General features: G+C 44.1%; 1 protein-coding gene across 6 annotated transcripts in view; it reads right to left on the reverse strand.

The window, feature by feature from the left end:
• Positions 1 to 24936, reverse strand: part of si:cabz01090165.1 (uncharacterized protein LOC100333421 homolog) — a 349850-nt gene that overhangs the window by 219933 nt on the left and 104981 nt on the right. For 5 of the 6 annotated variants that reach the window (XM_056440458.1, XM_056440453.1, XM_056440457.1 and 2 more), the window contains exon 3: positions 7313 to 7438. The exons of the other annotated variant lie outside the window; for it this stretch is intronic. The gene's annotated coding sequence lies outside the window, so the exon portion shown is untranslated. The remainder of the gene's footprint in view (positions 1 to 7312; positions 7439 to 24936) is intronic. 6 annotated transcript variants of the gene reach the window in all.

Here is a 24936-nt window from a genome sequence, read left to right on the forward strand (position 1 = left end):
GAGCGAGAGAGAGATTTAGAAAACCTTTATTTCATAATTAGCACAACAGAAACAAAGCTACTTTTAACACACAACAACAACACCAGAGAGAGAGAAAGAGAAAGAGAAATCAGACAATGAAAGTGAGAAGGCCACGAGCGAGGAAGAAGGTGCAAAAAGAGAAGATTAAATAAAGAAAGGGTTTCAAAGAGAAAGTAAAAAAACTAAATGTTTTGGAAAAAAGATAAATAATCAACTCCTCCCGGGCTGCTAGAGATAGAGAAGACGAGATGAGGGGGGGGGGGGGGATATGTGAGGAAGGACCATGGAAAGAGTCGACCAGTTAAAGAGAAAGATGGAGTGGAGAGAATATGAGGGAAAGATGATGAAAAGATGGAAGAAAGATGGTGAGAAGATGAGGGAAAGATGTTAAGATGATGGGAGAAATATGGTGAGGAGATAAGAGAAGATGAAGATGACGGTAAGATGCTGAGATTATAAAATAAGATGAAGATGAGAGAAATATGGTGGGAATATGTCCATACTCAGTCTCTGCAAGAGACAGTGGACTTGACAAGAAAAGGTCTCTCTAGCTTTCTTGGTCATGCTTCGTTTGAATTAAATAAAATCATTAAATCGACATCAGTTTTCATCTCGAGTTTCTGGACAGAATCCCAGATACGTCTGTGTGGTTCTGCCTCACACTCAGTGAGTGTGAACTGCAATCTGTGAAGTTATTCAGAGAACTCTGTGTGAATGGAGACATTTAATACATGTGGACACAACCTAAAGGAGGTATTGCTCATGGTCAAAGGAGACAGCTGGTCGTGAGAATCAGATTGTTGCAATGAGATGATTGAGAAGCCTAAAAATACCTTCTTTTTTTGTCTATCACTTATGTGGTTCTGGAGTAAAACCCCTTATTTTTATTTGTTAAGACGTATCTAGAGACAACATTTAAATGATAGTTTCTCAAAGCTGCTATTATTTCCCCCCCCCCAAACAAACAAGTTTTACCATCATTTGCCGAGCGTTAACTTTTGACCCTGTGCACAAACTTTCACCCAAAGTCCGAGAAAATCTCCCAGCTAGCAACAGAAAGCAAAAGAACTCGATGCAAAAGGTGAACGGTCAGATGAAGCCTGAGAGCCGGTCAAGAGCTATCAGAATCTGTTGGTGCCGCAGACAGAGATGAGGCCTCCATGATAAACGACTCTGATGGCAAGCTGCTGCAGAGATCTCAATCACTGTAAAGAGGCAGTTTGAGAGTTTCGCCGTCTGTGATTGGCTCCTCGGAGAGCGAGTGAAGCCCGGGAGGAATACCGCCACGTCTCCCGGTGAACAAACATCAGCCGCGTGATCACACATGCAGCTCCAAACAAGGAGCATTCATGGAATTATCAATATAGATGTCAAATATGATGAAGCCTCTGGCCTGAAGCCGCTGCTGTTGTTTCGCTGCAGCGTGACGTCGACGCCCCTCACCTGGTCTGGAATCAGGAGCAGCGCACAACCTTTGTTTTTAGACTGTCGCAGTGTCAGAAATTAAATCTATTTCTGTTCGCGTTGTAGAATGTTCAATGTTCAGCAAAGAGATTCTTCGTCGTCCACGGGGAGCCAGCAACGTTTCTCACAAAGTCAACGCAGTGCTCTCAGGCCGAGTGGAATTGGGTTTATGGAAGCAACAGACCTCATGCAACAACATGTTGGCATATTGTCTTTACTTTCTCTGACTTTGTTTTCAAATGGTCGGCCTCTACAAGCACAAATGCAATTTAATTGAGCCAATATCTCACCACATTAGCTCATATTTAGTTGTGCCATGCACAAACACACACACACACACACACACACCTGTTCGGATCATTGACTTGTGAAATTGGAGAAGTACATCATTATTAGGAGATATCATCTGAGTGGTTTAATGCCACCCCCAAAAGCAAGTTCTGCACTTCCTGTGACTTGTCATGTCACATGTCCACTCTCAGTGGTAAAGCAAGACATATGTATAGTTTAATTCAATATAGTGTATTTTGTAATTAAAACAAAATTCTCAGGGCTTTACAAATTGTACACATACGACATCCCTGTCCCAGGACGTCACATCGGATCTGGAAAAACTCCCAAAAAACAGAAAAATACTTTCAGGGGGAAAAAAGTGAAGAACCCTTCAGGAGAGCAACAGGATGGACAGAACAATAGATGTCATGTGACCAGAAGGAATCATGACAGAGTTACAACACATTCAATGAATATGACAGAAATGTATAAATAATAGTGTATATAATAGTAGTGTGCACATCTTTTCTTTTTCAAATGCATATCTACAAAATAAAAGGATCACAAAAAAGGACAGCTTGTTAGTTACAAGAAGATTAAAAGAGCATGATGGGCAACACAGCGCGCACGTTCCTGAGAATTGTAAATTGGCATCATGAACACCAGTAACACCATAAAAGGCTACATCATGATTTAATGGATCCATAAAGGAAGTCTATAATGTTTAAGAGCGTTGGCGGCAGAGTTATTGGACTGAAGTCAAGGAAGGGGCGAGAATAACGAGTGCTGCTGACGCCGTGGACACCGAGCGGTCGCACTGCCACAGAAATGAAGAAGTGGTTCCATATAAAGGTCAGACCTCAACGAGGTGATGGATGACTGCAAGGGGTTGGGGTCAGATAACTCAAGATGTTGTCCAGTCTGAGATATGGATGCTGATAGTGGAGGGTCATACCAGGGGTGCCCAATAGGTCGATCGTTATCGACCAGCAGTGCGGGTAGATCACGACATTAAAAAAATAAAAGTATCGTCCCAGTGTTTCCCCTACCATTATAACAGGGAATTTACCCCCCGCCCCCGTGAAATTTTCTCTATAGCGCCAGATTGCATTATAGGTAATTTAAGGTTCTCCACTTTGTTCTTTTATTAAACAAATATATATATATATATATAGTGTTATTAATGTAGGTAGATCTTTTTGACTTGGTCATTTTAAAAGTATAGCTCCCAAGCCAATAAAGTGTGGGCCCCCCTGGCTTCAATTGCCATATCCTTAGGCTATCGACACATTTAGAATCATACGAGCCAATAATTGCCTTGTTTCATGAAATCCTATAAATGGACTGCATGCAACTTTGTTGCATTCATTTAAACCGTTTGAGATTTTCACAACCAAGATCTCATAGAGTCTGTGAAGTTAGTTTCTCTAGTATGAACAGTCTGCTTATTAATTATTCCCAAGATTTTTTCTCGTTTAGTTTTTTACTGCAGATAAAAAAACATGTATGTTCTCATGATGATATAATAATAAGAAAGATACATGGGCCAATGATGGACTTTGATCTTTCTCTGGGATGATTCTCCCTGTTGGAGTCCGCATTATGCAAAGGCTGCAGACACTCATAGATCGCTCCAGGGAAGGAGGAGGAGGAGGAGGAGGAGGAAGAGGTGATGAGGATCAAACTGTAAGAGCTAGAAGCACTGTGCATAGATAATAGGAGTGAGGAAGGGGAGAAACAACCAAAAGAAAAGAAACAGACGACATGTTCGGGCTAAAGAGATAATACAAATATAAGAATGTATACATAAAATAAACTAGAACGGGCACTCGGTAGAGCGCATACCTTCGCATATCCCAATATTGGGCATTGAATTATGAACATTTTGGCATTAGTTGCATGCCAATTGGATAAAAATTGACCGCGCCCTTGTAAATTGAAAATGTTGACCTTTTCATGACCTTGACCTTTGACCCAATCAATCCCAAAATCTAATCAAATAGTCCCCGGGTAATAACCAATCATCCCACCAAATGTCATGCGATTCAAGAAGATGTTGACCTTTTCATGACCTTGACCGTGACCTTTGACCCGATCGATCCCAAAATCTAATCAAATGGTCCCCGGATAATAACCAATCATCCCACCAAATTTCATGAGATTCGGTTTAATACTTTTTGAGTTATGCGAGTAACACGCATACAAATACATAAATAAATACACGGCGATCAAAACATAACCTTCGGCAATTGTCAATGCGAAGGTAACAAACTATTTGTAAGGTATGCCAGAAATACAACATGGATGTTAATGGATTAATGTAAGTTTCAGACATTAAGTAGATTATTTCGCCTAAGCGCTGACGTGCAATGTCCATTAGCAGCGAGGAGGTGATGGAACTATAAAAGATGTGGGTCGATACCAAAGAGCATCTCCCTCTCAGTGAAGAGTAAGGTAACAAGTAAAGTGCAAGTACAATATTGAAGGTCTTGTCTTCTGCAAGCAATGAAGTCAAAGTTACGTCGATAGACATTAATAGAGTGTGAACATTTGAAATGAAAGTTATATACTTGAAGAGCAAAATCTATTTCCCCTTCTCGTCTGTTCAGCCTTTGCTTGGCGCGACAGCATCACGCTCCGTTTGACGTTATCATCTCGTCTTTGTTATCACAATCACGTCCACGACGTCAGCGAGTCGTATAGAAAGGCGGAGCTGTCACGACGCTATTAGAGTGGACCCAAAAGCACGACTCAGACAGGAGTAACAAAGAATACTGTCTTTGGTTGGAAACAGGCTGGGTCAAAACCGGGAGATCAGTCGAAGAAGCAAACAAGTCCAAAAAGGGGCAGGGCACAGAATCAGAGGTCAGGGCAGGCAGGCAGGGTCAGAACAGGCAGGTCAGGAATAAACTCTAATAACGCTGGAGAACTTGGCACGAAAACACAAGACAATCTGGCAGAGGACAAGTGGAAGTGAGGGAGCTAAATAGTGAGGGACTAATGAGGGGATGGGCTGCAGGTGAGAAGGGCGTGAGGACCAGGTGAAGGTAATGAGGGACTAACGAGGTGATCAGAGGCAGGTGAGGGGAGTTGGATTGACGAGATGGTGTGACAGGATGAAAACAACTATTACAAAAAGGAAGGCGTGGAGCTAAACTGTTACAGGAGCGAAGCGTTGGCGAGCGGGCATCCGGGGAACAGAGACGCCGGGGCGCCACACGAACAAGAAGAGATGGGCATTAAAAACCCTCGAGCCGGCGGATATGCCACTCCCCCAAAATCATCTCTGAAGGATTCTAGAGATTACAATCTCAGTTCTGATAGTGAGCTACTTTATAAGAACACGTTTAAATCGGCCATCAATCGTGGAACTACGATGGCCCATGAGTGTCCGCTGATGGTCTCCCCTGTTGTTGTCGCTTTCTTTTATTTGTTTACCACTAAGTATCAATGCCAAGTGGTCTTTAGCGTGCCGCATCAGCGAAGGTCTGCTGCCACCGAGAGAGGCCCGTGTGGATAAATGGGTGTGACTAATGATGGAGAAAATTGAAAAGGATCCAATCACGCACACTACCGCAGTGATTGGCTGAGAGATAAACGCCTTCATCTCCCCTGTTCTGCTTCAATCAGATAGAGATTACAGAGCGCGCACACACGCACACACACACACACACTTAACACTCGGGTGCTTCGACCGCCCCGGTCTATTCTCAGCAGAAATGGCTTAGAATTAGATTAAAAGGCTGGTGCTAGTGTGTGTGTGTATGTGTGTGTGTGTGTGTGTGTGTGCGTTACTGCATATATGGATGGACAGTCTGTGTGTGTTTGCTCAAACAGAAAAAGAGAGAGAGGCTCTGCCGTAACCCTGATGTGTAATCAGGTTCATCATCACATGTAGACCCCCCCCCCCCCCACACACACACACACACACACACCACACACCCTGCATATTAAACACATCATGAGGCGCGCCCTGTGGGAAGCAGCAGGGACACTGAGAGAGACACGAGTCAGGAGCACTCCTCCCTCTGGGGTCACACTCACTGAATATGGAGTTAGTTGCTGCATTATTAATAGAGCTCTCTCCCCAGCCCTGGCACACTTTCATTCTCTCTTCTTTTTTTGGTCAAAGTTTAAGTAAAAAAGAGACTGTGGGTGTTTCCAGCAGTTCACATTGAGATGTTTTAATTTCCACTTGTGGCGAGGTTGTTTGATGTGTGAAGTTGGAGTCTTCCTTTACTTTACACATGCAATTAAATGTCACTTCAAAATAATCCTTTTTAGTTCAACTTTATGATCAGTAACTCGTAGTTTCTATATGGTAAAATAATATATCTCTCTCTCTCTCTCTGAATAGACGTTTTGGGTATATTAAGCGTGTTCACTTTTTCTTGTCAGCTCAAAATATAAATTGAATACACAGAAGAAAAAAAGTAAAGACTGGTAACCTTGAAACAATACTCTAATGCAAATAGTGCTTGACCAATATATATTTATATCTGCGCATTATTTATAATCTGTATATCCTGTATTTATTATGATACTTTCTGTTGCACTTCTGGTTGGATGCCAAACTGCATTCCGTCGCTCTGTACTTCTACATGTGTAATGACAATAAAGTTGAATCTAATCTAATCTAACCGGATAGTTTGTTGTTCTTTTTCCTGGATGAGAAAAAACAATGACTAATGTAATCATCCTAAAAATAAATTGCTGTCTCTGAATGTGTCCTCTTCACTGGGGGTTCTACCCCCTTGGCGGCTTTTTAAAAAGGAAAAGGAGGGAAATGTCTTTGTTTCCCCGCCCGATTCTCCTCTTTTAGCTCTTATTTCATGCTCTGGCGCCCTGCTGTAATACAGCACAATACCTCTCACACACACACACACACACACACACACAGCGAGTGTGAAGCACAGTGCCGTCAGCTTGAGTCAGCAGAGGGTCTGTCCCGTTCTTTACATCTCTTTTGGGAAGAAAAAAAAACACACTCACTCACTCACTCACTCACTCACTCACACACTATTGCTATGTGCTGTCTGTGAATGAACACAAACCCAGGCGTCGCAGCCTGTGTCGGCCCACACACACACACACACACACACACACACACACACACACAGAGTGGAGGCTCACTTATAGAAGAGGCCTCAAACGCCCGCTCACATGGAGAAGCGCCCGCAGACTGAACAGACAAGGGAACGGGCACAGGTTTAAAAACAAAAGGCACGGGGGTTTGAAGGTTTTAGAGAGCGGAAACAATTCCAAGGACTTCCTAAATGTTCTTGCCATTGCTCTTTTTCCCAGGAAGAATGACTTGACACTGACATTGTGTCAAATTGAAGCAAAGCAAAACTATATTTCACCAATCACAATCATCTTATCAATCGATCCCCGAAACTTCCCACTTATTCACCGGCTGCGTCCTCAGCTCAGTGGACTGTAGACCAACTTTTCCCCTCAACATTCATACATTCTGGTAGTTTCCTGCTCGCATAACGAAAAGAGTCGACTGCAAGACGCCGTTGCATCAAAGATTCCATCACAGGCGGCCTACCTGAGTTCTTCTCGGGAGAGCAGGAAGTCCTCAGGTGGAGTCGGTCCTTTAATGGCGAATTCCCATTCCAGTCACATCACTGGCCTCGGGGTTACAACGGAATGACAAGCTAACAAGCACACCTTCCTGCAGGGGAAGCAGAGACAGAGGAGGAGGAGGAAGAAAGAAATGTCACCATGTTGCATCATTCATATGTTAGTATTTCTTAAGTTTCTCTCATTCCTGTCATCTCTCTCTCTCTCCTTCCTCCATTAATTTCCCCCCGACCCCCTTTGAGGCCGCACTGCCTCTTTCCTTCCCTTCATACTTCCTGATCAGGACATACACAAAAGGGCAAACTTTGGATTACAAGTTCAGGATGGATTGGTATCAAATTTGTGGGATTCCATTTGCCACTTGAAAGATAACCGGACATCATAGATTTGGACTTTTTTTTCTTTTCGCCAACTGACATCCAAAGACACCTGCAGCCTGCTGGCTTATACAACCAGCGAGCCAACGAGGCGGTTAGCTCATCACCATGATCCAATGAGATTCATTGATTATCTTGACATTTCATAGGCAAGAAGCTAAAGTTTTGTTTCCTTCCGACATCATGGCGTCGGGGACTTTATTTTTATTTATTTTTTTCGAGAGTGAGAGGAGCTGACATTTACAGCAACAACCACGGCGAGAAAATCCAACATACAAGAAGAACAGATTCAGTTTTCTGCAGATGAAAGAGTTGCAACTCTCGCTTTTCTCAGCTGGAAACAACAACAAAAGAAGAAAGACACTCACTCACTCCCTTACCTTCCTCATCACTGTCCACCTACACATTATAACCTGCAGCTGATCGTTCACGTTAGCTCAATCTCGGGTTTTTCCTGAGGTATTCAGGGAAAGTCAAGAAACCGCTGACTTGAGTTGCATTTCTACACAGAAAAGGCTCCTGGAACAACGAACACACAGACTGATAGATAGCGTTGTGCCAACAAAAGCGCCTGAAGCTGGAAAACATCTTTTTCTCAGAGTTTGATGTCAGAGCAGTGTGGGTTTAGCGTAGGAGGCCTGTTAATCTTCCGGAGAAATACTTACATCACTTCTTCTGCATTACAATATGAATCATTTATATCTCTAATACATGTGTTTCTATTTAAGGAAATACCATTTTTAAAATTCATTAACTGGAATCGTCCCAGGCCTACTGGGAATGTTCTTCTGTTTACGTTGGGTTGGGTAATTTGCAGGTATGATGATTAAACAAGGTCATAAAACAAAGCCACAACACAGTTTGCAGATACATGAGGGGGAAAAAAGGGATGAGCTGTAATAACTGTTGCTTCAAAACATGAATCCGGATGTCAGGAAGCCGAGAAGTCAGAGAATCTAATAAACACGAGAGAACCGGTGAGAACAGAGGAGCAGGAAACTTCCATCAGATATGATTCGAAGGTGCACGTCCCCCCAAAACAATGATGGAACAGGAGTTACTCTGAGGGGTTAATTCCCTTCACCTGCCCTCAGCCACTCCTGTCTCCTTGATTGTTTCATTCCCTTCACCTGCTCTCAGCCACTCCTGTCTCCTTGATTGTTTCATTCCCTTCACATGCCCTCAGCCACTCCTGTCTCCTTGATTGGTTAATGACCTTCACCTGCTCTCAGCCAATCCTGTCTCCTTGATTGTTTCATTCCCTTCACCTGCCCTCAGCCACTCCTGTCTCCTTGAATAGTTAATGACCTTCACCTGCCCTCAGCCACTCCTGTCTCCCTGATTGGTTAATTACCTACACCTGCCCTCAGCCACTCCTGTCTCCTTGATTGGTTAATGACCTTCACCTGCTCTCAGCCAATCCTGTCTCCTTGATTGTTTCATTCCCTTCACCTGCCCTCAGCCACTCCTCTGTCTCCTTGAATAGTTAATGACCTTCACCTGCCCTCAGCCACTCCTATCTCCCTGATTGGTTAATTACCTACACCTGCCCTCAGCCACTCCTGTCTCCCTGATATCATGCCGTACACCTGTTTCCCCTTTATATTGTGCCATTCTTTCTTGTGTCTGCTGTTGCTTTCTTTTCTTTATCTCAGTCTTGTAATGTCTCTGTTTCGATGTATCACTCTCAGTCTTTGTTCCCATGGTGATTCCGAGTGTTTTTTGAAGTTGCTTTGGAGCCAGAGTTTTTATATTTTACCTTCTTCCTGAAGTAAAGTTAGACAAACTCCTCCATAAGCCCCAACTGGTCCAGAACGCTGCTGCCCGCATCATTACCAAAACCGCTTCCATCTGTCACATCACCCCTGTTCTACAGCAACTCCACTGGCTTCCCATCAAACACTGCATTGACTTTAAGATCCTCCTCCATGCATTCAAGGCCATCCACAACCTCGCCCCTCCATATCCGTCTCACCTCCTACAAATCAACATCCCCACCCGGTCTCTCAGGTCTGCCTCCACCATAAACCAGACTGCCCCCCCAGCTCGTCTGTCCACCATGAGGTCAAGAGCCTTTAGCCGCTCTGCCCCTCGCCCCCGGAGCTCCCTCCCCCCTGACATCAGAAACATTGACTCAATCTTGGTATTCAAAACCCACCTCAAAACTCACCTTTTTCGGCAGGCCTATCCCTGACTTGTTCCCCCTCTTGGTTGCTCTGTTGCAGACTGTTCTGCTTTTTAACTGTTCTGCTTTTTTAATTGTGTCCATCCTTTGAACTGTTTTTAATGTGTTTTACGGCGACCTTGAGTGCCTTGAAAGGCCCCTTTAAAATAAATGTAATATTGTTATTAATGTTTTGTTTTTGTTTCACTCAAACCTGGAGTCCAGCCTGTCTCTCTGCACCTGAGCCTCACCCCGTGACAAACCCATGACACTATGAGTCTGCCGGTCCGGCAAAAGGTTTTAGTGTAGGGTTGTGTGGCACTGCCAGCACGAAGGGAACAAAGGGAATTAAATCTGTGCTGCTGGTTTTAGGGCAGGGGTCAGCAACCTTTTCCAGCCATTTTGTCCTATTTCCCACCAAATAAAATGTGTCCCGAGCCAGAAAAAAACTCTTTGATATCACAGCTTATACAGTTTTATATCTATATATAGTCGTATTATATACAACTTGTAATAATATAATTAGTTTGAGATCATAGATCCAGAATAAAGACAATTCTTGTATTGCTAATTTACCAGTTAAAAAACTGAATATTTATTTGCTCAGTTTGATGCAGCAGCTGAGAAATCGGTCTTCTTCGCTCGTAAGCAGTTTGATGTTTCTCAGCAAATGCTTTGTGCTCGTTCTGGAAGACTCTTTCTACATTACATCTTTTGCTGTTTGCTAACTTCTCGCCACACATCAAGCATGCAGGTCAGCATTGTTGACAGTGAAAGCAAATGAATGTGTTAAACTCTGTATTATTCTCCGTGGCTATTCTTTTGATTTATTTTTCCATTGACAGTTTCTTTTCTTTGAAAGATTGCCGCAACAGAGGGGCTAAAGAACGCCATGCGGCTCCAGAGCTACGGGTTGTCGACCTTTGTACTAGGGGGAAAGCAAAGGTCCCTATAACTGGATCCTGTACACTTCACTTGTTTTTATGTTGATCTTCTGTTTTAATGGTGTTTTTATCTTTCATACTTTTATCCTGTATCCTGTTTGATTTTATTGTAAGGTGACCTTGGGTGACTTGAAAGGCGCCTCCAAATAGAATGTATTATTATTATTATTATAATTAATAATTGTGCTGTGGAAATAAATAAAAAATACCATTCAGATACCATTCAACGTTATTCTCCCTCCATTAATTACCACTCGGCCTCCCATCAGTTCCTCAGTGAGAATGTTGGTGTATTGATCTCATGCTTAAAGAAACGTAACCGGGCCAGTGAACTGAACTACCTAATTGGTTCATTGATTTAGAGGACGACTGAAACCAGCAGCTCAACTGCAAAACTGAAAAGCACACAGAATGATCTCATCCTAGCGATGCTTCCATGATCTGAGATCCCTTCATGATGCTCCTGATACCGGGAGGTTAAAACAAATCCCGAATAACTATGCCCACCAGTTTACACCTACGTCCATCCAGAAAGGTCATCACTCGATTGATTCTCTAAGACATTGGTGTAAAAATGTCATGAATAGTGTATAACAATAATGTATTACATTTGCATACATTTGAATAATTCAAAGTCTTTGGTGATTGGACTCCATGCTGAATTAGGATAAGCAAGCGGTAGTGATGCTGATATCGGCGGTGTCCAGACCCTGGTGGTGGTGACGAAGAAGAGAGTTGCTGTAACCCGATGAGTGATGAGCAGCACTGAGGCTGATCGGAGGAGCGTCACATCGGTTTGAGCTGAAATGATACCTGACAGCAGCGGACCACATATTTTAAAAGTGTGCCAACAATGCTGTGATTGGCTTACAGAACTGTTCCGCCTCCGATTGGTTCATTCATCGTATATACACCCCCAATCAGCTGATGGAGTAATTGCTGCAAGACTATGAGACTGCTTATACATGAAGATTGGACCTGGCTGTGTCTGAAGCTGGTCCTGGGTCCGGCCTCCTTGCCCCTGCTTCCTGCATCCATGCCCACTAATTATTAATTCATTGAATGTCATATTAATTGAATGTGTTGTAATGCTGTTCATCTGGTCACATGACATCTCTTGCTTCTGTCCATCCGGGGAGAGGGATCCTTCTCTGTTGATCTCCTGAAGGTTTCTTCCCTTTCTTCCCTGTGAAACTCAGTGAGGTCCTGGGACAGGAATGTCATATGTGTACAGATTGTAAAGCCCTCACATTTGTAATTTGTGATTTTGAGCTATCCAAAATCAACTGAACTGAATTTAATTGAGAAAAAAAATCGCTTTAAATCCTGCTGGGATTGAACAGAAATCTGAAATGAGTCTTTTTAAGCTTGTGTATAGGTCCCGCCCACTGGGGAGTTTAAAGTGTAGACTGGATCTGTATTCTCCTCCAGTACAAACACGACCATTTCAGTCACACACCTCGAGGTTGCTTTGTTTTAAAAGACACGGCGCCGCCCCCAGCGCTCCCTCCACCTCGTCTCCTATACGTCCTCCGCCGTCTCCTCCCCGCGTCCTTGTCCCCCCCCCACGGCGGGCCATCGCCCATCCTCCATCCTCCACTTCCGGCTGCTGTCACACCTCTGACTGATGGCCGAGTGCTCGACGCCGTCGGGAGTTTGATTGCCGGCGTCTCGTTATCCGTCACGCCAGAGAAAACGGGAGCTGAATCTCAGTTTCAGCCACAAACTGGTTTCCCCCGGCAACGGACCCCTTTTCGTCCTCACCGCGGAAACAACGTTCAAAGTGGCGCCTCAGCCGCCGCACTCCATCTCAACGCCCTGCCATCCGTCAGCGTCAGTCAGTGTGTGTAAAGATAGTGTAAGCGAGAGCTGCCATGTGTGAACATGGAAGCGTGCGTGAGGCAGATAGTGAGTGTGCGTGTCATTTATCAATGTCAATGGCGGGGTGTGTCTCTGTGTAGGAGAGATATTGTGAGTGTGTGTGAACTACGAGATTGCGTCTTTCTGCGCGGGACGGTTTTGTGTGTTTGCTCGTCATGTGTCAGCATTAGGACGTGTGTGTGTGTTTGTGTTTGTGTGTGTCAAGCTGAATCCTTCTTATCTCATTAGAATCCATCTCATCATGTAAACCAGTGCCCCCTCCCCCAGAGGTCACAAGATGAATCACAGGGGTCGCGAGATGATTGTCCAGTTAAACAAACTATTTACCCCAAAATAATGTTCCTGCTGCATGAAGTTATGATTTCATCTTTTTGTTCTCCTCCATTTTAAACACTGGATACAGGAGCTTTGCTGTTTTCTTGGATTTTTTGGGATTCTAGTGCCTCGGAAAAATAGAATCAGAAAATCTGAGGGAATGAAGGTCGCCCTCGAAGCTCTGACCTATGGAGCCTTTGCCGAGGCGTTTTGTGAGTAGATCGCACTCCAATGGCCGCAAGCCCCCCAAAAAAGGTCTGTGGATGATCCAGACGGTAGTGTGTGTTTAGACGGGCAGACACTGCCGGAGTGAAATGATACTCCTCTGCTTTTCTTTTGCTGTTGTCGTTGTTATCTAGCCACATCAAGACCTCGCCGATAAGGCCGCTGAGGGAAATGCCGTTGTTGTGAAACGGTGTGCCGCCCTGCCCGACCACCTCCTCTCTGATTCCAGGTTGCAGTTCTTCGCGTACAGAGACGTCGCCTCGACACGTCATCCGGCCAGCGGTCGTGGTTTAATCACCACGGCCCGATTTGGGGAAGCAATTTATCATTAATGGCAAGACTATTCAGGGGAAGTGCCACAGATGTTGCTATGTTTGAGGACGTTCACTGCGTGGCCAGAAACATGGATCATAATTGACCCCTTTCAAAGGTGACGTCGTCATAAAGACGAGTGTGTCATGGAGTGTGTGTGTGTGACGTCTCGACCTCCGACGAATCAGCCGGCTTTAAACGGCGAAGTCAAAAGGTTCGCAGCATCCAACACGTCTGATGGTTTCCCGTTGGTTTGTCAGAATGGGTTCTTCCAACAGCGGACGCCAGTCCTGCAGGATTTCAACCGGAGCCTTTCAGTTTCCTGAGTGACTGTGTTACGCCCTCACACTCGGCATCAGATTGCAGTGACATAAGTACATTTCTCCACCAAATACATAAATATATATATATATATACTAGGGCTGTCAATCGATTAAAAAAAATTAACTAATTAATCGCACATTTTGAAATTCATTAATCGCGAATAAAAGTTTTTTTTTCTTCTAAAGACTAAATCTTCTAAATGAACAAGTAATCCCTTCAGACAGCGTGTATTTTAGACACTTGTTTAATTGTATTCTTTTTTAAAGACAAAACTTCACACAGAGCTGTGTTTTCAAAGAGGCTTCTCCCTGTAAAGTGCCAGCGAGGTATTTAATATCGTGGATGATAAATTGTTTCTTCAGTGAAACATCCAGATTAGTAAGAAAAGGTGCATTTGAGACCCCATTGGTCCTGTCATCTTTAACATTGAACAACAGCAGAACCAGTGGCCTTGGTGACTGACAAATATGTAATGTTAACCCTCTGGAGTCTGGGCTCATTTTCTCGATTTTACAAAAAAATGTAAATTCACCTTTTAAAGGCTTTTGCATATGACACATCCCAGTGTTTCCCCCACCATTCTATCAGGGTGAGGCCCCGCCCCCCTGTCATTTTCTCTATAGCGCCAGATTACAGCAGAAGTAATGTACGGTTCTTTTCTTCAAGACGTCTTTGTTCTTTTTTAAAATCCCAAACGTCTGTTGTTGGTCGTCTCTACAGCAGCATGTCATTCTGTTTCGACGTGTCGTTCACTCTTCTCGGCTCTCCGTCTCGCCGCCGCAGAGCTCCATGCCGGCGTGTGTGCGTGCGCATCGGGGCGGAGCAACAACAAAAAAGTCCCCTGCACCTTCCGCCCCGCGTCACCGACACGTCGCCCTCTGCTTCTCTGTGAATATCGAGGAGCAGACGGGAGGAAGGAGGCGGACTGCCGCGGCTTGACACTCAGAGGAGTGCAACAACTTCAACGACACCGGAAGTAAACAAAGTTGCGTTAATCGCGGCCAAATTAATCGCATAGATTAACGCGTTAACGCTGACAGCCCTAATATATACATATATATATATATACACACATATGCACACATATATATATACACACACACATATATATATATACACACATATATATATATACACGCATATATACATATATATACACACATATATATATACAGTATATATATATAAAGCTTCCTGGAACAAGCCTCCATTTTACTACCTCCTCCCTCATTATAATATACTTTGGCAGCGAGTCACAGCTGGAGTCTGAGCAGCCCGGCATCGTTCCAGTGTGAATAGGAAGACATCTGTCCTCAGTAGCATCATGATGTTTTCTTGGTATAACTAATAACTGATACCCCATGTTTCTCCCCCATGCGTATTCCCTGTCCCCTCCCTCAACGCGTATCCACTCGATCCCTTGCTGATTGTCCTCGTTCCCAACCGGCAAGTCTGTTTGTTCATTCCCCACTTCCCATCCTTCTTTTGTTCCTCCTCCTATGTCCTCATCTCCTCTCATCCTTTGCATCGCATTTCTTCCCTTCGCCCCTCTCTTTCCCCCTTTTTTTCTCTTTTCTTCTTCCACTCGTTTCCTTCCCTCCCCTGTTCTCCTCTCCCGTTTCTTCATCCATCTCCCTTCCTCCCCTCTTACCTACTTCCCCTGCTTCCCCTCTCCTCCACTCCTTTCCTTCCCCCTATTCAGTTAGTATGGAGCTATCTTAAGCTCGGCGCTGCTCTTTTTCCTAGAAAGTAATTTGGCTGTGGGTCGCTAAGCTACGCCCCAACTGTCACCCGGCAACCGGCTCTATCACCGGGCGCCTATCTCTTCCCCATGGTTAAATCCATCTGATGCCCGACACACACACACAACAAAACACACACAAGGCACACACACACATTCAGAGTTTAATAAAAGTCCACACTGAAGCTTCATGAAAACATTTAAATATCTGGACCGACTGACATCTTAAAAAAGGTGTTGCTACACGGACAAATCTTCTCAACTAAAAGCTCCATTTAAAGGCACAGACAATCCTCACAATCAAAGCTCAAAAACACACACATGTAAACACCCATTTCCCTCCCCGTGTCCTCTTATCAGTCCAGAGAGACAGAGACGGACCGCTACTACACTGCCACACGAGCATTGATAACAAAACACGTGTGTGTGTGTGTGTCTTTGTGCATGTCTTTGTGTTTGTGTGCACGTGGGTATGTGCGCATACGCACATACACATACACACTCAAACTGCAGGACCCAGAGTCCTCAACCTAGTCCTGTGTGTGTGTGTCCGTGCATGCAAGCTTTTGTGCGAGTGTGTATGAGCACTGGTTGTATAAACACACAGGCACACACTACAGTCCTCAAATGACTCGCTGTGATGTGTGTGTGCGCGTGTCTGCGTGTGACCACTGGTTCTAAGCATGAGCATGGACTATGACTATGTCTCCCTATCTATTTAATATCTCTGGGCTCGTGTGTTTCTGCAATGCAAATAAGGTGAGCACAGCCGACTTCGGGGATGGGGCATAACAAACACATCTGGAGGAAGCAGAGGTGTGTGTGTGTGGGGGGGGGGGGAGGGGGAGAGAGAAAGGAAAGGTGGAGGGGAAAAAATGGTGGAACACGCAACAAGCAACAGAGAGAAGTAAACAGAACGGAGAGAAAAGAGAGAGCGAGAAACAACAATACTACTTTCATGGAGGCTTTTAGGGAGCCCGGCACACCGTCTCTGTTAGTCGGTAAAAGGACAAACACAACGGCAGCTACAATTTCGCGCCTCTGACCACACGTCTCATTCCTTGGAGTGTTTTCAGGACGATTCCCGCTGCCGTAGAAGTTGTTTTCAACGCGCCGTTAGGCCACAGGTGCACTCTGTTTACAGAGTCCCATCTGGGACCGGCAGTTTTTTATTTATTTGCACCCCCCCCCCAATTCAAGGTTGACACAGTATTTGGGGTTGGTCGTTGCTCAGAGGGGGAGAGTGGTCATCCTTCAACCACAAGGAAGACGGTTCGATCCCCGCTCTTGCCATAGTTGTGTCCTTGAGCAAGACACTGAACCACCAGTTGCTCCCCGGGCTCTTCATTGCAGCCCACTGTTCCTTAATAGCTAAGGATGGGTCAAATGCAGATTAAAATCAATACAAGTGTACTTTATTATTTTTTCAGTGCAGAAACAGTGAGCACAGTATTCTGAGCACAGCATCCCGGCTTTAATGAAACAATGACAAGAAACATGTGCTCTCCTTGAACAAGACCAGCAGCTGCTGAACTAATGCCTCTGTAAGGCCTGTATGTAAGGCCTGTATGTAAGGCCTGGATCTAAGGTCCCACAAGAAGTCGGGGGACTACAATATCTCATATATATATATATATATATATATATATATATCCAAGCATTTGTGTTGCATGTTCTTCTTCTTTTCAATTCACAACATTAGCCTTGTGTTTAAAACTGGAACCGCGAGAAAATTTATTTACTCGGGATGCACCGATCTGATCGGCGCCGATCCATATCGGCCGATATTCCCATTATCGGTTTTGATCGACGTTCTCAAAACGGCCGATCAAAATGGCCGATCAGATGACGTAACATCTGCGAGAACTATCAGAGACGTTTCAATCGCCGAGCACCGCAACGGAGACGATGCGCCCAGCGAGGGCCGCAGAGTGAGAGGTCCACGAGGGGGTCCTCACCACCGAGCGGCGTCCCCGTCCCCCGAGTTGAATCTCTGGGTCGACTCAGCCGACTCTCACATGTCTGAGCCCCTAGAGACTGATGCTCACGCTAAACACATTCCATCGGGAGCTAAGAGGGTTTTGATAACGTTAGCGGAAGGATTTAAGTGACAACATCCGGTTTTGCAAAGTTAGCGGAAAGAACCACGTGAAACATCCGTTTTTCAAAATAAGATGTCGACAAATCAAACACGAACATATAAAAGTAAACAATGAACTGATTTTGTATCTTTATAGATCGTTTCTGAGATTTAGCTTAAATTATGCTAACATTAAAACATTTTTACTGGAACAAGGAAGAGTTTATAAAAAGAAGTCTGACTTTTGTTTGTTAAAAAAAGTCCTGTAAATAGATTTCCCCAAGAGTTCCAGGAAATGAATAATGCAGATGTGTTCCATACCCTAACTGAAATCCCCTACAATAGCAATCAAACAATTTTAATGTATCAATTATGACATTTTTCAAAGTAAAAGTCCTAAATGTTTAAAGAAATCGGTAATTTCTTTAATGTTTGAGGTGCTTTATATATGTATTTCCTCATAGTCCTAGGCAATAATGCTACACAATAAATAGAATGCTTCAATCGACACCGTGATCGGTATTATCGGATCGGCAGATACTGATTTCCGTGATCGGTGATCGGCACCAAAAACCTGATCGGTGCATCTCTAGTATTTACCTTCGAAAAAACTGCATGGTTGTACGTTTGCATCGTTATTTCCATATATTTGATCTCTGTGCATTCTTTTTGAAGCATCCTGTAACTTTTTGGGATGAGACAAATCAAGTTCATCACTCTAATTTCCCTACAATGCCACATCATGTAACACCCTGTTCTGTTTCTCCTATGTTCCATGTCTCCTCTGTGTCTTCTCTCTCTTGATTGTTTAATTCCCTGCACCTGCCCTCAGCCACTCTTGTCTCGTTACTGTCTGATGTCGTACACCTGTTTCCCCCCTATATATTGTCAGTCTTTCCCTGGTCTGCGGTTGGATTGTAGTCTATAGTTCCGTGTCCTTTTCCCGTCGTCCTGTCCGTGTTCCTGGTTCTGCCTGTTGACCCTGCCTGCCCTGAACCTGGATTCTCTGCCTGCCCCTTTTGGACCTTGTTGTTTTTTTGTAAATTGCTTTGCCTCATTAAAGAGCGCCGTTTTGTTATTCATATTGCGTCCAGCCTGTCACTCTGCGCCTGAGCCTCACCCCGTCACAAGAACCTGACGCATCATGCTGACACAGAACCCACAAGTATCTGATAGCAGGCTGCTTTCAACGGCACGGGGGTCGCAATCGCCTCTCTACAGTCGGAGCAAACTTCATAAAAGACATCTGAACATTTTGACGAGGAAAAGACGACAGTTAAAGAAACAGCCAGAATCCTGACGCTCCAACGTGTTCACCGCGAGCAGCAGTCCCGTACCACAGGAGGGACTAGAACCCAATGTAGCCTTCCTCTATCTCTTCATCCTGTGCAGAGGCCAAACCTTCTGCTGGCTGCAGACTGGCTGCACGTGGGCCGGATTCATGAAGAAAAGAGAGAAAAACTATCGGTTTGTTTTCTGCTCTACTCTGCGGCCGAGTACGTTGCCCCAATCAGAACTCGGAATGACACCACCTGACCCCCTCCCTTCTGTTTTGATCTCCATTTTCTTTTTGAAATGATGGCAGAGCGTCAACCATTAGCCTCTACCTCTCCTCCATTTTCTTCGACGTTTTCTTGTTCTCTTCCGCTCTCAGTCTTCACCATTTAATCTTCCCTGCATCTTTCCAATCCGACCTCCTGCTACTGGCGACGTGCGCAAAAGCCAGTGTGAGCACATGAGGAGGAGGGGGGGGGGGGTTCTGCCAGTTTCTCGCTGTGCTGGGGTTCATTACTGAGGATGGAGCATGCGTGTGTCTCTGCTGCAGCTGGTTAGGAAGGAGTTTGAGGCGGGGAGAGGAAGAGGAGGAGAAAGGAAGGGCTCTGGAGCAGTCTGCGGGGGGGAAACGTCTAACCTGTCATCCTCGGTTGGGAACACAAGTTCACCTCTCCCCTAATGTCACGCTCCCTGACTTGTATCCCCCGTGACAGAGGATGTGGTATCCTGTGCAGGTTGTAAAACCCTCTGAGGTACATTTGTGATTTGGGGCTTTACAAATGAATTTGAAATTGGCATTGAAAACTAAACGCCCACATTTGTATGGAGCTCTTATCTAAAGCTCTTTCGCGCAGGAGGAGAAAGACCCCCATTAATCACAGTCCACAGCAGCGGTCCGGCCGGAAGGAGGTGCCGAGTGTGACGAATGTGCTGCTTCTCTGGAGAGCTGACATGAGGCGACTGGTGAATATTTACAGAAGTGAATATGACCTCTGTGTGTGTGTATATGTGTATGTGTGTGTGTGTGTTGGGATATGTTGCAGTCCAAGCTTCAACCTCCGGGTCTGAAGAATTAAGACAAACACGGAGGTGCCAAAATACTGCAGTTCCTCAAATGGCCTCTTGATGCTGGCCTCTAAAGTGAGTCAATCTTCATAGACCTCATGGTAAAATACACACGTTTACAGCATAAATAAATACCTTAACTGCCTGGTACTTAATGTAAACTGACAAGTGTAGGAGCATTTTTTATAAGATGGCAGTCCACAAACCAAAGAAGTGAACTGTGAGAGTCCTCTCAGGGCTTGTCACAGTTTTACATTATTAGTCAACCGCGTTGCTTTGTGCATTTCTGCAAGCGGAATGTAAGGCTCCATCTTTTCTTTTTTCCAGAAACCTTGACGTTGAGCCAATCGTGTGGTTTGCATGTACGTACAATGGCGACATTGTTTCCGCCGAATGGTTTGTTTGCGGCGGCCGTGTGCAGCTGCAGGCCGATGCGGCCGGCGACATTTACTGCATCCGTCCAGCTGAGCCAGAAAATGTAATTTAATTTGTTTATCCCCCCCCACGAATAACTGATAAGAAAAGTTGCAAAGCTGTGTCTATGTGCCACTCCCCCCCTCCCTCATTGCCCCACACCACTCTGCCTCTTTTCCTCTACTTTGTGCTGCTACTCTGCCATCCTCTCTCTCTCCCTCTCTCCCTTATCTATCTGCCTGCTATCCTGTTGTCAGCATGTCTTTCTTATCATGCTCCGCGTTCAAGGAAGCTAATTAGCTCAGCAATTGTTAGCTGATGCAGCACTGGAAGTGACTCGCTGAAGTCTAGACCGTAGTAGTGCGCACACACACACACACACACACACATATACATGCACATACACGTACACACTCAGACTGCAGGACATCTACAGTCCTCAAATTACTTGCTGTGCTGTAATGTGTGTGTGGGGGGGGGTGTTTGGAGGTTTTGAAACAGAGAAATTATGATTCTGAGTTGGACACCAGTGTAGCTATATTCCTCTGATATATTTCCTCTGATTTCACACAGCAGGAGCAGCAGCAGAAACATTAGCAGCAGCAGCATTAGCAGAAACATTAGCCACATAAGAAGCAGCAGCAGTAGCACAATTAGCATTAGCATAATTAGCATTAGCAGAAGCAGCAACAGTGTTTCCACCACTTGGTGGAAGATGGGAACATGAAATAGCTTGACATTAATGGCCACTACTGACGCTTTAACAGGATGCTTAGCTTTCCTTTGGATTAATTGTTTTAATCTGAAAGGAGTTAGTTAATGTCGTTGAGATCAATATGTGCATGATGAGAGAGTCAAACTTAAATTATCACTAATTCTAATAATTGCAAATGTTTTTTTAAATCTCCCCTCAAATGAGCATAGGAATGGTTTTTAATGCATTGTGGTAGAAAGTTGTACGACATCCCATAATGGACAGAAGTCAGGCAACAGGAGTCAAGATCTTTAGCACAGGGACACCTCTGTTCGGGGAAATATGGGCATCGACCGGTCAGGACGGGACACCAGAGTTGTATCGGTTTGTAGCAGGAAAAAAAAATTATTTAACTATAGTCAAGATTCATGTCCATATAATTAAGGCCTGTGGTTCACGTTTAAGCGAGACTTTATTTGAGTGGACAAGCCACTTCTAAATGAAAAAGTTCCGAGACATTAAAATGTAATGGCGCCTATAAGTCTGCATTTTCATAAGGCACAACTTGAGGGTGGCATGTCCTCTTTATGGACCACCGAGGAAATCTCAGTGGGGGTGTGACTGCCTCTAGCTGCTCCGATGATCTGTGTATTTAGACGGAGCATTTCAGTGCGGAATCCTGCTTGAGGGGGCCGAAAGAGGACTCAAACATAATCACATTTTAATGGCACCAATCAGGGTTCAATGATTCAGAGGAAAGCGCCTGTCTAACCCACCACTTCATTTAACATCTCAATGCGCCAAGCTTATTTCCAACAAATCGGATGGAAACACTAAATCTATGGGTTGTAGCTCTTGCAGCACATTGCGCGTGAGCGCCCATCAGCGACGTATACCGGCCAACCGCACATTTAATGAAAATGTCACAGGTTTTCCAATTCGGAGACGACACCGGTAAAGAAGAACCAATTTCAGGTGAAGTGCCTCATCCTTTGTGGACGAATGAACTAATGGGTGTGGGGTGATCTGTGGAGACGCTCCTGATCCGTGTAGTAGTTTTTTTTTCCTGCAGTCTCTTTCTCTGTGGAGAGGTCAGAGGTCACGGTTCAGTGTCCCACTCCGCTGAAGGATGTCCTCTGGTGGCAGCTAAATCAAACATGACCGCGTGCGTTTGTGCATGCTCGCTTTCTTGTTCTACCATCGGCCCTGAGTCGTACGGGATTATTTTATGAAGCAGCACTGCTAAATAGCCCAAGGTTTTCAAACTAGTGAAGTGAAGCCTGAAGTGATTCTAGAACTTTTAGGTTGAGGTGTGTGGAGATATGTTATATCCTGGATACATGTTAAGATTGATAACAGTGAATGTAATATTGTAGATGTTTATGAGAGGTCACAACATAATATATTAGTGGGGTAGATAAAGCATTGTTGTAATAAGAATCGTGCAAATTATGATGCAAGCATGAAATGTGGTGGAGTTGTTCTCCATGGGTATTTGGTCAAGTCTGCCTGATTGGCCATTCAAAAATCCAAGATGGTGGATATGTTTCAAGATGGCCGCCAATTGTGTCCCTAAAAATGTGTGTACTTCATAAAACTGTTTATTTCCCTGATTTGAATGATCTTGGTGTCTATTCTTATGTTTCTAAGTTTGGATATGTTTTAAAGCATACTTTTTTTACCTATAGACACCAAGATCATCTTGAAGGTCATCTTGAAAAATAGCTGCCATCTTGGATTTTTGAATGGCCAATCAGGCAGATTTGACCAAATACCTCTGGAGAACAACTCCACCAAATGTTATGCTTGTATCAACATTTGCACGATTATTCTACTATCTGCACCACTGTATATATGTCCAGCTTTTTCGTAGAATTACACATCGTAATACTCTTAAATGAACTCTGTGACTGGACACATTCTAGTGGACCAGTGGGGTCAACTCCTTTGTATTTAGAGATCACTGCATTCCGTGCCACGCATACATGATTCATGTTTTCCATGTCTATATCCTTTCCAACTCCATATATGGACTTACGTTTCTATGCCTGCTCACCATCTCTCCCCGAATGTAAATAACTCACCCCAAGGTTAAAACCTAAATTTAAGCTGATTAAAATACATGATGGACATGAGGATGTATGTGTATGTCTCACCCCCACTTTGATGTGGCGTAGGGAATAAAGATCTTGTGATTTCTTCAGAGAGTTGCAGACATTCTGCTTTTCATCCTGATTCATGTCCAATAAAAAATCCAACTTTTTGATCTTCGACTCAACCCTCTGGAGTCGACCAGACCTCATATGTGACCAGTCTGTTCAACAAATTCAACTACCACAGGGGTCATTGTGGAATCAAAGGCTAAGTCACATACCCCCAGAGTTCTGCCAGAGACGAGGCTCTCCTCATCCCCGTGAGCTCGCTAACATCACGGCTCGACCGGCGGGCCTTGATCTTATCATTCTCAGATCGCTTCCTTGTTACAAAACAAGGTCTGTATGTTAGCTTGAGTAACAGTGTCACGATTCACTTGAAAGAGACATTAATGTTCAGTTTTTCAAACGTATAATTAAATTCTTTGGGCTTTTCACTTGCATTGTAGAATTATTCTTCATTTTTGCCCTCTAACTTGCCCAAAATATGCAGTCGGGTCATTTGGTCTGGAAAATAGTGTCTCACACTAACATCATAAGCATGCTATTTTTAACATCGTAAAATGTATGCCATAATAGTAATAATTATAGTTAACAGTGTCTCTTGATGACAAACCAATTCATTCAAGAGTTGCAGTTATTTATATTTGATGTTGGTTGTATCAGGATTCATATGGTAACATTTATTTGTTTTACTCACCTAATAATTACCGAAAACACAACACACTCTTAATATTGAGATTATTTTTGTTCCATGATCTGGCTGAGTGAATGTAGCCTTGCCCTTGAATAAATCTATAAGCCACAGACCCATACTCTGTAATTATGTTAATATGTCATGCATTATTAACATGCAATACAATGTATTACTTGAGGATCCTCTTATCGGGTTCAGAGATACTGCTGGCTGATTGTGTGTGAGTTTAGCCGAGCAACTGGGCAATTTAATCCGGTGGAGCAGTGAAGCAGCAAGCTGCCGAGACACTCTCCAACTTACTGGCTGCCAAACTCACAGTTCATGGGGCTTTGGATCATTATTCAAATGTCTTATTTAAATCGCTGGATTTCAACCAAATGCCAAAATCTTTGAATTTTAAAAGTGTAATAGTTAAAGTGATACTGCACCAATGAAGACAGCATTAACTACTGAGCAGGCCCTCGCCAAATAAATTATCACATCTTCGTACACTGTACCTGTAACAACAATGGAGCTGAGTAAAATGGCCGTAATCATCTCTATCAGGCATGCAGATTGGAATAAATGACCATAAAGAACATGTTTTCTCAATTTCTTCTTTTTCTTTTGCATTTTTTCTGTATGCTTTTAATCTCTTTTAAACGTGTGTTGCTGTTCTCATGAAATACTTTTGTTGTTGTTGCAAAATCATCATCTTAAATCACATCCGATGAGTGACTAAATAGGATATTGAGGACATTCCTTAGTCGGTGACGGCTACAGTAGACTATCCTCCCCCTCTGACAGAACATGACATAACCTGACAATAAACCAGATATTGAAGGAGCAGTAATAATACTAACATACTGGGGAGGACCATATGAGGGATGATTGTCCCGTTGCTTTGCAGGGAGCTTAGCACGGAGCTGAATGGCAAACAGGGATAAGA

The sequence above is a fragment of the Pseudoliparis swirei genome, chromosome 20 (genome assembly GCF_029220125.1).
Source record: "Pseudoliparis swirei isolate HS2019 ecotype Mariana Trench chromosome 20, NWPU_hadal_v1, whole genome shotgun sequence".
Classification (NCBI taxonomy): domain Eukaryota; kingdom Metazoa; phylum Chordata; class Actinopteri; order Perciformes; family Liparidae; genus Pseudoliparis; species Pseudoliparis swirei.